The sequence below is a fragment of the Gymnodraco acuticeps genome, unplaced genomic scaffold (assembly GCF_902827175.1).
Source record: "Gymnodraco acuticeps unplaced genomic scaffold, fGymAcu1.1, whole genome shotgun sequence".
In the NCBI taxonomy this organism is placed as follows: domain Eukaryota; kingdom Metazoa; phylum Chordata; class Actinopteri; order Perciformes; family Bathydraconidae; genus Gymnodraco; species Gymnodraco acuticeps.
The window spans coordinates 3,680,636-3,699,012 of NW_022991216.1; positions in this window are offsets into that span (position 1 = coordinate 3,680,636).

An 18,377-nucleotide genomic window follows, 5' to 3' on the forward strand; every position below is an offset into this window, starting at 1 on the left:
TGATGCTAAAGGTAAATGTTGGGATCATAATAGTCAGAAAGTTCTTCCTCTGGGGACCGTGAATGTCTCAACTGAATTTCATGACAAACAATGAAATCTTTAAAGATGTTATTTGAGAGATATGTACCAAATGTTAACTAGTGTCAAGATGTTAAAATCCAGAACAAAAATAATAAGTCACGAAGTAAGGCGATCACCAAAGAGAGTTGTAGTATGGGGACAATGATTGTCAGTTTTAAAATGTGTGCCAGTCCATGTTGCAGATATGGAAATGTTTGAATGTATAACTTACTATATGCTGGTGGCACTAAAAGGGAAAAGAAGGGGATCAAAGTAACAATCAAGAATCATCCTCAGGGTGCAATGAACGACTATCACATTTCATGGCAATACATCCATTAGTTGTTAAAACATTTCACTCAAAGTAAAGCTGCCAATCAAACAGTTTTGTTGGAGGAAAAGTCAAATGATCATAACAACGTGCAGGCTTCACCCTCCATGAATGTGTGTACCACATTTCCTAACAATCGACCCAGTACTTGTTGACATATTGCATTTCATTTTGGACCCACAATGTTGACAACAGCTGCATTTCTCCTAAAACATCAGATTCATCCACTTTGTGTGTCTTTAAGGAGTTTGTGGTCTTTTAGAAGACAAGAGAGGAAAGTGAATTGTATAAATAAATAAGTAGAGATGTTGAAAACGTTGGTGGGAAGATTGCTTGTTCCTTTAGACAAAATGCAATCTGAGACACGGATAGATAAATCCACTTTGGCCTGTGTTAACTCTTATTGCTGGATTTTGTTCAAGTACACTCTGTGACTTGGGGTGCAGCCAAAGCTCAGCCCAGCTCTCATATCTCATGTTGCAACTAATGGCTTCTGGCCCAGCTCTGCTCAGCCGCAGGCCCCAAACACACACAGGGAGAGGGAGGCTCACTGTGGACAAAAGGGTTCAATCTGGTGTTAGCCATGTTTAAAACTTCTGCTTTAGTCTTATGCCTTCTGTTTGTCATTTTCTGTGTTATTGCATCTAATCTGCAAGACTTTCTTTACAATGAGCTGGTGTTTTCCCAGACATTCCACTTCACTGGCTTATCCTTAAAGCTGCTTTAAGACATGTAAGACAGAAGTTATAATTCAAGTCTTTCAGATGCTTTATTTAGTATGAGGAACTGACCAGCAGTGAAAACATCCCTGATGATTATGCAACTGAAAACTGAGTTTCCCTCTCTGTGGGACATAAAGTTAATCTTTATCTTGAACTTTACAAACTGCCGTGTTTGCCCTGTCACTGGCCAGGAGATCATGTGACATATTCACTGTCGTAAAAGTCCTTTCAGCAAAGTCATACGCACCACGTAACATAAACACACAAGTAAAAGTGTGTGTTTGTGGGTGGCGTCTGTTTGAGTGTGGGCGAGTACATAATATGGAGATTGTGGAATACCAATAACAGAATATTATTTGGAGAATTCGTGGAATTGCTCATGTTGCAACAATAAAAAACAAACAGTGCATTATAAGTGGAACTCAAGCGGCTGTGATGAAATGCTCAGTTTGAAATAGAACCTCTGACATGAAAAGCTTCTTGAGAAACTCCTTGTGTGGCAAAAAAAACAAAGGGCAAGTTGATTAAAACCTTCTTCAATGTCTGTATAGTTACAGTGAAATGAGAGGATGATGATGGATGACTGCATGATATTGTGGTTATTGTGTGAGGCGGCTAAATGGTGGGTGTACTTAGGACCTGCGTATACACACAATTTAGCTGTGTCATCAAACGCTCCTTCTCAAAGTGCCTGCAGATCATCGTCAATTTATATAATTTATATGCTTTGTGAATGTGCTTATGTCACAAGTTAAGATGTATTATTATAAAATGACTTCATTTAGGCCTATGAACAGGATGTAATACTGCTGTTTGTTTTGGGGTGTGGACTCAAGGTGCTGCAGAAAAGAAGGAAAACAGGGTTACACAAAGATTTGGTCTAAAATCGAACTTAAAATTGAATTCTTACAAGAGTACTAAAAGGGTATAAATCAAGCACCAGAAGCAGAAATATCTGCACTTCAGTGTTCTTGATCAAACTTCATTACGTTTGGTTCAGCAAAAAAATAAACAATAAGACTTGGCCAATGCAGATCTCTCAGATGATCAACAGTCCCCATTCTGCTCTGCAGATCAGTCATTCCTCATCGTGATGAGATGTGAACTTTGCCTCTTGCACAATTCAGAGTCAGAACATTGTTGTTTGAAATAGCAAGAAGCAAAGCACATACAGCAATCATTTATGCTGGGTCTGCTTTGTAGATTTATAACTCTGCAAAACCCACTGGAATTATTGAGACGCAGGTTAACATCAAATTACTCCAATGCATATTTGCAAATAGAAAGAATCCAAATGACATGCTTGTCTGACCCTCTGAAGTGGCTGTATAGCTAATGGAGGGATGGATCCACTCCATTAATCACAATCTGCTTCCTAGACTTCTTCCTAGCTCAGTTTACCTCAAATCCACTGTCATACATTTAGGCCAAACATAACTCCAGCCACACTTGAAATGACCTCCTCAATGAGGCTGGACAGTGATGATACTTGTTATAAGAAATGTTATAATAATGCATTCACAAATTTGCAGAACAAGTTGTTTTCGCAAAATGTATGCTAGAAGGATCACAGGAATGAGAAATGATAGCAGAAGAGTCGTTTATAAGTAATATGTGTGTAATCAAACTGCTTAAATAACTACATTTAACTGATTCCCATCTATATATTTCTATCTTTACAGGTACCTGCAGAGAGGATAAAGAGTGTACAAAGTCAAAGGACAACTGAGGATGAGTGAGGCTGAGGTAAAAGAAGAAATTAAAGAGGATGAAGAGGAGGCTGGGGGAGGAGAAGATCCCTCAGTCAGACACAGGGCAAGGGTCCCGGCTCAGGAGAGTGACACAATCACCCTGTGGTCCCACAGCGAGCGTATTAATGAGGGTCTGAGAGGGATGTAAGCTCCAGGGCTTAAAACAGATCAGGAGCTGATTCTCAGCCTCAGGAAACAGGACTGGAGTCTGAGCCAGCGGAGATCTCAGGCTCTATGCTAAAGCTGGACATATTCTTGGTGGTCCTCTGACCCAATCTGATAACTAATGTGATGCACGACGATGTGATGCACGACGTCTTACTGTGGGTGGGTACATTTACACACCATAATACCGTTTTAAAGTACCTAACTTGATTATTTCTATTTTATGCTTCTCTACATTCAGATGGAACATTTTCTTTTCACTGTATTATCATTGTTTATCTGATATTTGTATCAGATAAATGCCGTCCTGATGTCCCCATTGACATCAGGACGGCAGATAGCTTGCACATCTTCCGGCGCAAACTGAAAACTCATCTCTTTCGACTCCACTTCGAGCGTTAGAACGATTAACGAAGCACTTTTATACTAATAAAGGACTGGCTTACCTAAAGCCAGTTGAGTAGCACTTGAAATGTTTGGCTCTATGAAACCTGATGTACTTATATGATTCTGTTTTCTTCAAGGTTGTGTCTTCCTGGTCGAATGTACTTATTGTAAGTCGCTTTGGATAAAAGCGTCAGCTAAATGCAATGTAATGTAATGTAATGTAATGTATCAGAATTCATCTATTTGTCCCGCATTTCATAATCGATCAAATCTGACAATTTAACATCTATCTAATCTAACAAATTCCATCAAACTCAAATAGTAAAACACCAAAATTCTGCTTAAACATTAAAAACATAATTTCAGATGTCTCCCCCCTCTTGCAGTGAGAGTATTGCAAAAAGTCTGTCGCAGTTCTTATCATTTATAACTGCAATTGAGCTCGTTGCATCTCCCCCCCCCCCCCAGAAGTGTTTGTTCACTGCTTTCTTTTTTTGGCTTTAATCCTTCCTGTGAATGCAAAGTTTCCTTACTATCTGACGCATGCATTCCAGGACATTTTTTTGGAGGCTTCTTCCGCCATAGCTTCAAAAGTTGACTCTGATGCCAAACACTACAACTATTGAGAAACACTTAGAGCTTCCCCTTGCAGCAAAGAGCTAAGTCAGCATTGTGTGAACTTGTTTGGCGAGGTATTTTATGTAACATTCGTTTATATGCAAAAATCACACACTCTAGATTTAAACAATGCCAACTAGGCAAAAGACTAGTGTTCACTCTTGATCAATAGGGGGTAAGTCTTCCAAATCTGAAAATATGTATCTAAAAATGATAATTCTGTCTAATGTTGTTATGACATTTTACTGATTATGTCTTTTAAATTGACTAATTTTAACTTTTGTTATATCAAAAATACATTTATTAATCTACTCTATAATGACCAGTGAATAGAGGTTTTGTACATAAGGAGTCATAATCACTAACAACACTAATTATTATTATTTAAATTATTTAGTTTTGGTAGTGCAAAGCTACAAACCCAACTCTGTGACATGTTACTGTGTGTGTGTGCGTGGGGGGGGGGGGGGGGTGTAAATATGCGTGTTAATGTTTTGACCTGTCACACATCGCTGAACCCGCCCTGCTGAGACAGTAACTGAAACTAGACTTTGAACTCCCCAAAGAGCTGCTGACTGACTGTATGTTCATGCTCATATTGAACGTTTTACAGAACATAACCATATTTGCACACAGGTTCAGAAGTTGAATCTACACTTATCCTGCAAAATGTCTTTTTAAAAGAACAGTGAAGTGTCAGCAAAAAATAAATCTTCCTGTATATGTTGCACAACTTAAGATCTTTGATATTAAGGGTTAGATCAACATTAATGCCTTAAAAAACAGACAGTTGAAAAGTAAATAAATAAGAAGAATCTGCATGTCAGGCTGAACTTTCCATTGGACCGGCTGTGTGAAGGGAGAACAGCCCAAACAGCATTATGTAAACACATTCCCCGCACGCACAGCCGAGCAGCCACAGCTGGCTGGACCTGCGTAAGAGGCCTGGCACTGACCCTGGGTCTGCCATCCGGGTCTGCAGAGCTCTGAAATCTGCTTTGGTTCAGGCCCGTGTCACAGGCACTAACTGCATGGTACTGCTACGTGTGGATTAACATAAGTGCAGGATTGAGGTTGTCCCAGATAACCAGAGACTCAAAAGAGACTTGTTGTCCCAAATGAATCCCAAACATTCATGAGACTGTTCAGGGGTTGTCCAAGGTTGTGTACTGGATAAAAAGATGATCCACTTTAAGGCTCATTTTGTTTAAGGGAGAACCCAACTGGTGAAACTGATGCCATAAAGTTAGTGCAATTAATTATTAAAGAAGTCTGGTTATTTAATCTAAAGTGCCATTTCTGTTGGGTTTAGTGTTACTAATAAGGATTGTAGTTACGGAGGCTCTCTCACTGCTAACAAAGTTATGGAATAGTTCATTTTGATAAATAACCTTTTAGATTGTTTTACTGACAGAAGGATAAAAAGATTATCACAATCTAGGGTGGACCTACGCTTTATATAAAGCTACAACTAGCCGTTAGCTTAGCATCAAAACTGAAAAAGGGGGAAACAGCTGGCTGTCTCTTAAAGATAAAAAGTTATGTTTACTTTATGTCTTCTTTTCCTGGCCAAGAAATAGTCTATATTTCAAAAAAATGTCAGTCTGCAAATGTTGTAAATTTAACGTTTCCTATATATCAAGCATCTAGGCTAGCGAGTGTTGCATTGATAGTACTTTATTTATCCCAGGTTGGGACATCTTTTAAGATATTGACATTTTATAAAGATATTGCCATTGAATTTTCTTTTACATTCTATAGCAGTTGGCTGAGTATTCTGCCTGACGGGGTATACTTTCTGAGAAACCGAAATATAAAAAAGGACCTGTTACCAAAAGTGAGTTGAAGCCAAAACCATGCAGTATATGAGACATAATGGACTAGCTGTTCAAGATAATTGCACATTAAGCAGATGAAGAGCCAGATATTCCTCTGTGGAGACCGAAACCCGAGTTAGAGAGAGTAAACATTGGCCTTACATTCACCAGATGGCCATTACCATATACATTTAGCTTTAAATGAATCATTTTGCTTCTTAATTACTGGAGATGCAAACAAGCAACTTTCCCATCATGTTCACCATATAAACCTAAAAATATATATGATTTGCCCCAATGTGTCCACAAAAATGAGTTATTGCAGGTTTAAGGAAATTAATTCAGTGAGAAAGAATAACTTAGATGATTCATAGATGTTTGTTTTACAGCAGCTTGTATATTAATGTGTGCTGGTGTTTGGCAGAGTAAATGAATTCTACTTTGCATAGGAATAAGATAATTCGCTGTGATGGGGAAATAAGAGCTAGTTACCAAGCTCTTACCTTGGCTTGAATATGAGGGAAGGTCATGCACTAACAAGTACAGCCATGCACTGATTAGTGGGTAATACACTGGATTTGCGTGGCTCGGTTTGCCAGCATGGCACCGTATTAGCACGTAGCTACAGCTGCTCTCTGCACCAACTCGGGATGTAGAATCTACTCAACAATGAGCTACTGTTGAATACAAGCCTGTTGTAAAAAAGAGCAAATGAAACACGTTTTCCAGTCACGTTTGTGTCGAGCAGGTTCATAAAGTGGTTTCTTAATTCAGTTTTCTAGAAGCACTGTATGTTTAAAAGCTCTATAGATATATAGAGACAGTTAACATGTGTTTTTGGTCTCTTAGATCTTGGAATATGTATTGATGGTAGTGGAAGAAGTAATCAGATCCTTTACTTAATTGAAAAACTAGACATAACACAATGTAAAAACAACACAATTATATAATTTTTTGAAGTACCAGAAGTACCCCATCTAAAAGTACTACTCGTACAAAAGAGTGGGCGTTATTGGCATTATTGTATTAGAAAAGTATACAATATGGATAATTATTACTTTTTATAAGGTCATAAACTGTATTTAAAGGCAAGGCAAGATAATATATAGCACATTTTAGTCAAAAAAGGCAATTCAAAGTGTATAAATAAAGCATAGAAAAGGCATACCCCAAAAATTAAAATAATACCATTTAAAAAATGTTTTACGTGTGTATGTGTGTAAATGTATATATGAACAGTGTGTATGCATGTATGTCAAGCATTATCACACATTTGTACATCAAAGATTCACTAGCACTGTGTGTCAGAGATTATTCTGAATTAATATGGCCTTTGGTCTGTGTACCAATATTGAGTAAGAACGCATTTGAGCCCATTGAGGTAATTCTTTCAAGCGAAAGTACACAAATCTGCTGTTGGCAGATTTCTCACACGGTGGAGACCAGTGGCGACAGACTAGTCGAGCTGCAGATGTTCACAGATTATAGGCTTGTGCAATAATCAGCTTGGTGAAGCCGTGTGCACTCTCTCATTACAAATGGCCGTGCACGGCGACAGACAGAGATGCAAAGATGGCTGTCTTTATTCTTTAGAAACTGCAAGTGTTTGAATTTTTAAACTAAGGAAATTAGAGGAATATGACTATAAATGCTGTTTTGTAAACCCACAGATCAGACCAAACATGTTCCAATGCATCACTTATACACATATACATGGTTGTAGGGTCACAAAAGGCAAGCTAGTCACAAGTAAGAGCAAATTGTACTAGGAGCAACAAGATTAATTGAAAAAGATCGAAGAGAAGGAGGAACAAGGTCACCTGTGGGCCACTTATTGGAGTAAGGGGATGGGGCTTGGTTAGGGTCGATAGCTCAAACTCCTCCGCTCAATCGGTCTTTCCAAGGCCAAAAGAGACGGGGGAAACACACCATGCTAGTGAAAACTTCCATTACTCAGAACTTAGTGTGTATTGCAATTACCGTTAAAGAGTTTCTGTTTAGCATCCACCCCTAAAAAGGGAAGTTTTACCATGCTGCAAGAGGACTATTAGTAGCAAAGGGGGATGAATAAGCATGTGATGCTAGAAGAGATAACATTTGTAGAACTGGATATAGAGCACAGCGAAACCCAAATTAGCTGGAAGCATATCGAAACACTTGATATAAGGTCACTCCCCTGAGATAGAAAAAACATTTGAGATGCTATACAGTATGTATCGGACAACCTTAAATACATCATTCTGATGTACAACACCACACCCAATGGTCTTTTAGAAAGACAAAGCTCAAATATGATGGATAAATAGGTTTAGATGGTAAGAAACGGCTTTTTGATTAAGCCTTTATTTTGAAAGCATAAATGCATGCTTGCATAAAAAGCCTTGAATGAAAGCAGACCTAACATCTGTAACGCCAGTCTATTTTGGACTCTTCTCCGAACCCAGGAAGCACTCCTCTTTAATGGATGACTCATGCTGCTACTTGTTGACAAGAACATGGTGCAATGTTCCCTGAGGAGTTGTGCTGAAAAGCTTCCCACTCACATTAGCCATGTTAGGGTTCAATCAAGGAACAGGTAATCAAATGAGGTAAATGCCAAACTCTCCCTCCAGTGTATATGTTCCTTTTTATGTGTTTAATCTATAGATGCAAGGAGTTTACAGCCTTGTGTTTTCTAGGAAACAGCACAGTATAGATGTGTAAAGAATGATATGGTTATCCGATTGTACTTGGTGGTATCACTTGACGTGTAACGGCTGTAAAAAAGATACTGAGTCATTTGCATGAATGGGGTCCGTAACAATTACCCCATTATATTGATCTGCATTCCAATTAGCAGTAGAACGAAGACGCACTTTGTTTCAATGTGGGTCAACAAAGGGGGGTCTGTGTAGATTTAATGCTGGTGATGTTTGCAGTTCAGCTCCAGGGTCACACTTATTCATGTATGTAAACCTTTATTTACAAACAACTTAAAAGAATCCAGAAATAGAAAAAACTATCTGGAAAATGTGCCCTCACTAATATTTAGACAGTGGTTTCCAGCCACAAAGGCCACCAATATGTATATGAGTTTCAGTGTCAGCTGTTACAAATGGATCTTTGATACAAGAGCGAACTGAGCGGCCATTTTGGAGCGGCACAAACAAGCTATGTATGGTGCAGTATTCACTCTGCTTTGAGCTCTGGTTTGGTCCCCACCATCTCCAGAGGGAAACCTTGGTCTCTTATGCTGCTTAATGTTCCACTATGTTTACCAGCTGCTCTCTAACAGTGTCTGTCTGCTGTTTGCTGCTTGGAAGATAGTGTACAGTGAGTTCTTTTGAGCTATTTTGTTGAAAACAGCTGCCTCCTGCATCTTGAGATGAAGTGAAGGTGGTGAACTAAGACAGTGAAGCTGTTTAATAGACACACTTCAACCTTAAGCTTTAACATGGACCTTTGAAAGCTGTACAGTTCATACCATACTCAATGCTAAGATCAAATAACAAATGTCCCAACGTATGATCATGTTGAGTTGAGGAGGACCTAATATTAGAAAGGAGTTTCTTAACGAGTTTGGCAGCCAGAGAGGGTTGAAAAGACAGGATGTCCGAATCTAAACAGAGACTTGAAACCCTTACCACACTCATCAGATATGGTGCTGTCCCAAGAGAGGACCAAATAAGCTACAACGTTGCTAGGGGTCTTTTTTTGCTGTTTAAACGCTAAAAGATATGCAGACAGAACAGAGACATCAGATGTGGTTTCTCTTTGAGTCAACATAACTTCACTCCCTCACTATTTAATTAGTTAGACTATGCATTCTAATAGTGCGCTGCAACATATAACACCTTTATGAAGCTTATAATTATAGCAAAAAAATAGGTATGAATTCAACTGTATGTCTTTTACTGAGGATGTAGTTAGTGAAAGTGTTTACCCCCAATGGTGGAGGCTTTTCCTCAGTAAGAGTAGCAATTTCAGAGAGTTAAGATAATTCATTACACTGGAGTCTTGCAAAGTCCTGTATTTAAAATGTTACTTAAAGGGGACCTATCATGCAAAATGCACCTTTGTACGTCTTTTATACATGAATATGTGTCCCCGGTGTGTCAGGGAACTCACCAAGTGTCAGAAAACACAACCCTCTCTCTTTTCCTCCATACCCAAATCTCTAAAAACGGGGCTGCAGCGGATCTGATACAGACTGATACAGATTTGAAATATCTCTGACGTCAGGAACAAGGAGCTCCGCCTATATGGGCAACTCTCCACCTATCAGGGGAATGAGAGGTTGCGTGGCATGGTAACATCATGGTAACATCATGGTAACATGACGCTCGTGCCTCGCCCCCCTCCTTTGCAGTGGGGCGTGGTCAGCTGCAGCTCATTTGGCATCTCAGGGTCTGCCCTCCAGTGGTTTGCCTCGTACCTCAGTGGGAGAAGTTTCTCTGTGGCGGTAGGCCCGTTCTCATCACATAGCACTCCCCTATCCTGCGGCCTGCCCCAGGGTTCTGTTTTAGCCCCCCTTCTTTTTGCCCTGTACATGCTGCCATTGGGCCACTTAATTAGCCAATGTGAAGGTGTCTCGTATCACTGTTACGCAGATGATATCCAGATATCTCCTTCAAACCTGTCAAAATGGAAAAAGTAAACACCCTCATCACATGTCTGTCTGCAATTGAGGAGTGGATGTCAAGCAACTTCCTACAGCTTAATGCATCAAAAACGGAAGTCTTGATCTTGGCGGCTGATAACATCGCCTCTAAGGTAGCAAGCCACCTATGTTCATTCAGTGGTAACATAAGGGCAAACATAAAAAACCTTGGTGTTACCTTCGATCAGTCTATGCTACTAGACAAACACATAAAACTTCTGACCCGTACCTGTTTTTTCCATCTCAGGAACATTGCCAAGCTCAGGGGGGTTCTATCCAACGCAGAAATGGAGATGGCTATCCATGCCTTTATTTCATCCCGGCTTGATTATTGTAATGCTCTGTTCTCCTGCCTCAACAAAACATCAATAAACCGGTTACAACAGGTCCAAAATGCTGCAGCCAGATTACTGACTCGGTCCAAAAAAACATGCCACATCACTCCGATTCTTTCTGCCCTGCACTGGCTCCCTGATGATCCCTGCTTTTTTGATGACTTTACTGAACTGCTGTCTATAGTGTGTATTGACTTTGACCGTCTAGTCATTGTTGGTGATTTTAACATTCATGTTGACAACCCCCCAGGACAGAGGGGCTAAAGAACTATTTTGTGTTCTTGATAGCTATGGACTGACTCAGCATGTGACGGAGCCAGGTTCACTTTGAAATCTATAAAGAGAGACTTGGCCTTTATAATTTGGAATTGAAAAACGCACGACAATCGTTCTTCTCTGACATCATTACCAAAAACAAAAACAACGCACGTGCCTTGTTTGCTACCGTCGACAGACTAACTAACCCCCCAGTGTCAGTAGCCTCTGAATTTCTATCCACCAGGGCGTGCAATGATTTTGCCTCCTTCTTCACTGACAAAATTCAGAAAATCAGACAAGCAGTCAGTGCCTCTGCATCAGGAACAGCAAATGTGTTGTCCCTATCTCCACTTAACATCAATTCAGACATCATGACACAATTCCATCAGATTAATGATAAAAACCTAGAGGACATTATACAACTTCTGAAATCCTCCTCCTGCTGCCTTGATATTATTCCAACAGGATTTTTCAAAGATGTTTTGCCTTGCATGGCCTCAGATCTACTTCATATAGTAAACAAATCTCTTCACTCAGGTATTTTTCCTTCAGTAATGAACAATTACAGGCCCATATCAAACCTGCAGTTCTAGGTAAAATCATTGAAAAAGTTGTTTTTCAACAGTTGAGTAATTTCTTGCATTTAAATAACTGTGTTGATGTGTTCCAGTCAGGCTTTCGTCCAAACCACAGCACTGAGACTGCTCTTGTAAAGGTCTTTAATGACATCCACTTAAACACAGACAGTGGCAGAACTTCAGTGTTAGTATTATTAGATCTCAGTGCTGCGTTTGACACTGTTGACCACAACATATTACTAGACCGACTGGAAAACTGGGTGGGACTTTCGGAAACAGTTCTGAATTGGTTTGAATCCTACTTAAAGGACAGAAACAACTTTGTTTCTATAGGTAAATACACATCTGAGTTGACAAATATGACATGTGGGGTTCCTCAAGGCTCCATCTTGGGGCCTCTTCTCTTTAACATCTACATGCTACCACTGGCTCAGATAATGAAAAACAACAAAATAAGTTACCATAGCTATGCAGATGACACACACATTTACGTAACAATTTCACCAGGAGACTATGCTCCAATTCAAACACTGAGTAAGTGCATTGAACAAATCAATGACTGGATGTGTCAGAACTTTCTCCAATTAAACAAAGATAAAACTGAGGTAATGGTTTTTGGAGCCAAGTCAGAATGTTTAAAAGTTAGTGCTGAGCTTCAGTGTGCAATGTTCAAAACAACAGATAAAGCCAGCAATCTAGGTGTAGTCATGGACTCTGACCTGAGTTTCAACAGTCACATTAAAACTGTTACTAAATCAGCCTACTATCACCTAAAGAATATATCTAGGATTAAAAGACTAATGTCACAGCAGGATTTGGAAAAACTTGTCCATGCTTTTATCTTCAGTAGACTCGACTACTGCAATGGTGTCTTCACAGGTCTCACTAAAAAATCTATTAGGAAGCTGCAGCTGATTCAGAACGCCGCTGCTCGAGTCCTCACTAACACTAAGAAAGTGGATCACATCACTCCTGTTCTGAAGTCTTTACACTGGCTTCCTGTGTGTCAAAGAATAGATTTCAAAATACTGCTGCTGGTTTATAAAGCACTGAATGGTTTAGGCCCAAAATACATTTCTGACCTCCTGCTAAATTATGAACCATCCAGATCTCTCAGGTCTTCAGGGACTGGTCAGCTTTCTGTCCCCAGAGTCAGAACTAAACATGGTAAAGCAGCGTTCAGTTATTATGCTCCAAATATCTGGAACAAACTCCCAGAAACCTGCAGGTCCGCTGCAACTCTGACTACTTTTAAATCCAGGCTGAAGACTTTTCTTTTCGTCGCTGCTTTTAATTGAACTATTCATATCTTAGACTGCACTGTAACTTTGATCCATGTACTTTTTTTCTTTTAATGTTTAATTGACTGCACTGTAACTTTTATCCATGTATTTTTTCTTTTAATGTTTATTTTATTAGCTTTTCTTTTTAATGACTGATTTTAAATGCCATTTTCTTAATCTCTTTCATTTTTTGTAAAGCACTTTGAATTGCCTTGTGTTGAAAAGTGCTATATAAATAAACTTGCCTTGCCTTGCCTTGCCTGTCCATCTCAGAACCCAATTCAAAGTACTGGTCTTCACATATAGAGCTGTCCATGGCCAAGCCCCAGCCTACATCAATGACCTTATCCACCCGCACATCACAACCCGGGCCCTGAGGTCCTCTGAGCAAGGCCTCCTAAGGGTGCCCCGAACCAGGCTAAAGACTAAGGGTGACCGTGCCTTTGAGGTGGTGGCCCCAAGGCTTTGGAACAAACTCCCCCAGATAATAAAAACCTCGGCCTCAATAGAGATTTTTAAGGGGCAGTTAAAGACACACCTGTTCCGACAGGCCTTTGGGTCGTCGGAGGTGGTGAGTTAGTGGCTGTCTTTTTTATTGGTGTTTTGTCGTATGTTTTATCCTAAGTATTACCTGCTGCTGTTTTATGCCTTTTATTCTACATTTTATAGTTGTACTTTGAATTGTGTCCTGTGTACTGTACTGTAAAGCACTTTGTACATCCGTGTTGAGAAGGGTGCTATATAAATAAAGTTTTACTTACTTACTTACTATTTGCCACAGAATCAGCCCTTGCAAAAACAGGGCTGGAAAAGAGCAAATAGAGCGAAATGAGGCATGGCTAAAATGCATGATCTGTTTGGTATTTTGAAAAAAAAACTTCACAGACATGTTTTATATAGGTATGGCCCTACAATATGTTATTCAAATATAGCATGATAGGTCCACTTTAAGTACAACTAGTATCATCAGCAAACTATACTTACTGTAAAGTGGCCGAAAAGGAACCCTTTTAGTGTTTTACTATTATATATTGGATTATAATTACTAATATTTCATGTGTTCTAGCTGATTTGAGCTACTTCCTTAACTGTTAAGTAGTAGTTTGATCAACTATATATGGTGAACTGATAAAACATGATTTAATGTTGCAATGTTAAGTATTTCACAGCAGTCCTATAAATGTAGTGGAGTAAAATTGCAACATCCCCCACTGAATCTGGTATTCATTATATTATTTCAGTTTAAAAACACTGCAAACTACAACTTTACTAATGACTACTTAAATAAATAGTTGTGATTGTGTCAATAAAAACTAAACAATATTATTTTTGTCAAGTTAGAACCTATGGCTGTATCTAATAAAGGGGCCACTGTGTATATTTCCCAACTGGACACAATGACAGATTTCTCATTATGTGGAAGGGATTAAGATTCACCATGGCCTGCCCTGCAGCGGTCCTGGGGGCTGAGCTCTCCTGGGTAAATGTGGAATTGGTGTCATAATCACAAGCGGGGCTGAACTGCATTATTCCTTATATCACTTCCTAGAGTAATAAAATGCCCCCGGGCAATGTTCATAAATGTCAGTCATGCCCAGGCAGAAGACTGCACAGCTGAAATAATTAATATTATATGTCAAACAATACTGAATGCAATTTTATGGGATGGCACAATGAGTCTGAGCCCCCAGTCACATAGACCTGTCCTGGCCTGTATGCTGAAGCCAGACGAAACATTGTTTAAGCTGTCTCATAAAAGACATTTAGTACTTTTATTTGTATTCACAGGATGTTGTAATGGGTGGCATTATGGGAACCTGCAGGTTTATCCAGACAGCACACTGCTTCTGCAAATCATAAAAAACAAACAGAAAGGCAAATAAAAGAAATCTTGGAAGAAACAAACCAACTTCTTTGCAAATATGTTAATCGACTTGATGTAAAGACTTTCTGAACCCAACAAGTTTTAAGATCGTGTTTCAGTCTCATTATAAGTAATGACATAATGGATGATAATTATCTGTTGGGCTAAAACTCAACAATTAATTTTATTATTGATTAATTGATTTGACAAAAGGCCCATTCTCGCAAATGTCCAAATACCGATGTGTTAAAATTGTGTTCTTGGACAAGCAGTCCCAAAGCCAAAGCTATCATTTACAATAATATAAAACAGAAAAAATAACTCACACTAGAGAATAATGGCATTTATTTTGATAAACGACTTAGATTATTAAATGATTGTTAAACATTTTGTTGATGCTTTTCTGTTCAACTGATCAACTAAACAATTGTTTGTATATTCTTGAATTTTAAGGCTAAGTGGCCTTTGAGCTTTAAAGCTGTATGTAGAGCCAGGCTAGCCGTTTCCCTCTGTTAACAGCCTTTATGCTAAGCTAAGCTAAGCTACTGTAACTGTCACTGACTAGTTTCATTTTTAACAACAAACTGGTATCTATCTTGTCGTCTAACTCTAAGAAAGTTAATAAGTGCTTTCCCCAAATTGTTGAAGTATTCTGGTCAGGTTAAGGATGCAGATAGTGTCATTGGGATGTATTTCATAGAGTGTGTTAGGAACCATAAGCTCAAAATGCACCTGTTATTATTAGCAAGCCCGTAAATACGTAAATAAAAAGCTAATGTATCAAGAATGTATGCTTCTTCTGACAGAAATTGCTGTTGAAACAAACCCACTAATCAAGCTTGGCAAGTATTGAAGGTGTTTGTCTGTGTGATGGACACTGTGGGGCCTCTCTGCTCCCAGACTTTTATGATGCCAGATGGTCGGTCCTTATACACAATGCAGCGCCTTCTCCATCATCTTGTCCTCCACGCTGATACATAAGCTTGTGCTGGGAAATGGATGTCTAGTTCAGATGAAATAGCAGGTCATTGCTCAGAACTGCTTTAAATGGCCAGAGCTTCTTTCAGCGCTGCATTCAAAGGCTTGCTCCTCTCTTCAGTTGTTCTTCCTTCGAGGTGTTTTGATTCTCTTGCCATCTGCTGTCAGAGCCCAGCCAAATGTCCGTTGGATTCCTGTTTGCCTTCACGTGTCATAAAAGTCAGGATTGTATAATGAAAGAGGTCGTGTTCCTTTAAACAGAGGATCTTATGGGTTTACAGTTGAAAGATACTACGGTTATCTCTGACCTTGGACTCAAAACATAACAGTGCGCTTGTTCCCACATGCAGGAATCTAGCAGTACAGCTTTTCCTTTTTTTTTTTTTTTTCTATTTCCAGAGAGTCTCAGCTCAAGTATCAACATGAGATCCTGCCTACCATGCTCAAATCAGATTACACTAAGACCACTGGATGTGACGTCCAACAGACATTTGTTGTATGTTGTATTAGGTGCTAAAGTTAGCTTTAGTTTGTTTCAGATAAATATTTCTGACGGTACTGTAAATGGAAAATGTGTGTTCAGTATGAGGACTATTTTTACGCTTATTAAAGCTTTATTGTGCACTAGAAAGATTTACAGCATTTGGGTCTAAAAGTGATTCACGTTCAATGCATTTGAAGGGTTGTTTATTACATTCTCCTGGCTTATAAATAAACAACTTAAACTAAACAAAAGCTCTCGTCTATGACCATGATCTGTGGTAATATACTTTGCAACAGACTGTACAAGATAATATCTGCTATTTTCATTTATTTTTGCTTACACAAGTCCCTTTTGTTTTGGTATTTATTATATTAGACTATCAATCATTGATTTCATGATAGGCTATATTAAAATGTTTAGCATTGAATATCTACAGAACCCATTCATTCACATAGAGAAGCTGCAGAATAAGTCACTAAGATTGGATCTCTGAGTCTTTCCAATGACATATCTCACAATCGGACTGAAAATGTAACAGCGGGCCTGCAGTGACAGAGTAATGGATGAGTATCTACCAGGAAACTCAATTTGCAGCCAGACCTTATAGCCCTCCTCATGTAATACAAATCGACACTTTTAAACCCTCGCTGTGTGTTGATGACGAATTTGAAGCGCAGGTGAGAAATAGCTGAGCCGATCCTCGGTGTAGAGAGAAGAGCAGAGCAGTGTGTGTCCTGAGTGCTGTCCTGGTCTATGCATGGTAATATCTTTTCATATTTGCAACACATATCATCAACATTTGAAACCTGGTGCTTTAGCATGATATTCTTCTCATTGCAAAGCCAAAGGGTCAAAATGCCTCTTACATGTTTCCAGCTGTGTCGTGCTTTTAGTGCTTGTCCCAAGGCTAACCAGCTATTGCAGAGACTAATAATTGCTATTGTAAAATATATGTATAGACGCCAGCCATGCTAAGAGCTATGTGAGGCTGCTTAGGCACAGCGGAGCTTTGAGCTGAATGGTCAGCATGCTAACATTCTTGAAATTACAATTTTAATATGCTATTGAGCAAGTGATTGTTTTACTATGTGTATTATTTACTGAACATAAAAACACAGTCACTTAGTTATTCCACATGATGTAACAATACTGTATGTTTATGTTTACATCATTTTAAAATATTTAAACTCTGTTACTGAGAAATCTTGTTTTTCCTGTGGTGTTGGCTTAACAGACAGGTCAGAATACTACAATACCCATGAGCCATTTTGGCCATTCCCATGAATAAGAGGCCAGTGAGAGGTTTGAATTGGAGACTTAGTTGTAGTAACATTTTGTAATACAACAATGCGCTAAAGTTTTCACCAGAAATATGCCCAGAAATTATAAATGTAATTTATTGAAGCTGCAGATTATGTTGTCACTTTTCTTTACACTGTCATTTTTAGTTTCCAGTGAGGAGATGCGCATGTAACAGAATTACAGATGTCCGATGCAAGGTAAACTCCACACACACCTCACAGGCCAACAAATGCACTCAACTCACAGTATAGCACACACTGTGAACTTGACACCCACGACAATTACTAACACGCCCTCTGGCTCTGCCTACAGGTTTAACGTTTCTGAGAAAGCCCACATCTGAAAATTGTTGTGAACTAGAGTTTCTTGCAGGTAACATTCCACCATCTCCATCCATCTGCGCTCTGAGACCTGTCAAACTTAATAATAACAAGCAATACATCTTACATGTGGCGCTAGCTATCGCCAAGAAAGCTGTTCTGTTCAATTGGAAATCCATACACTTCTCCATAAACCAATGACTGAACCTCCCCTCAGAACATATATCAATGGAGCTATAGTCTCTGCCAAAGCAGATAATCAAATCACAGAATTCAATCAAAATGCCTCATGTGTGACCCTGGCTCTCAATCTGCCGGGGTGCTAAATGGTAGATGGACTGCATTTATATAGCTCCTTTCTATTCTTAGAGACTACTCAAAAGGGGTTTACAACCCAGGCCTTCACCCATTCACACACGCACGAGTGGCAGAGACTGCCATACAAGGTGCCACCTGCTCCTCAGGAGCCATAAACCTTCACACTC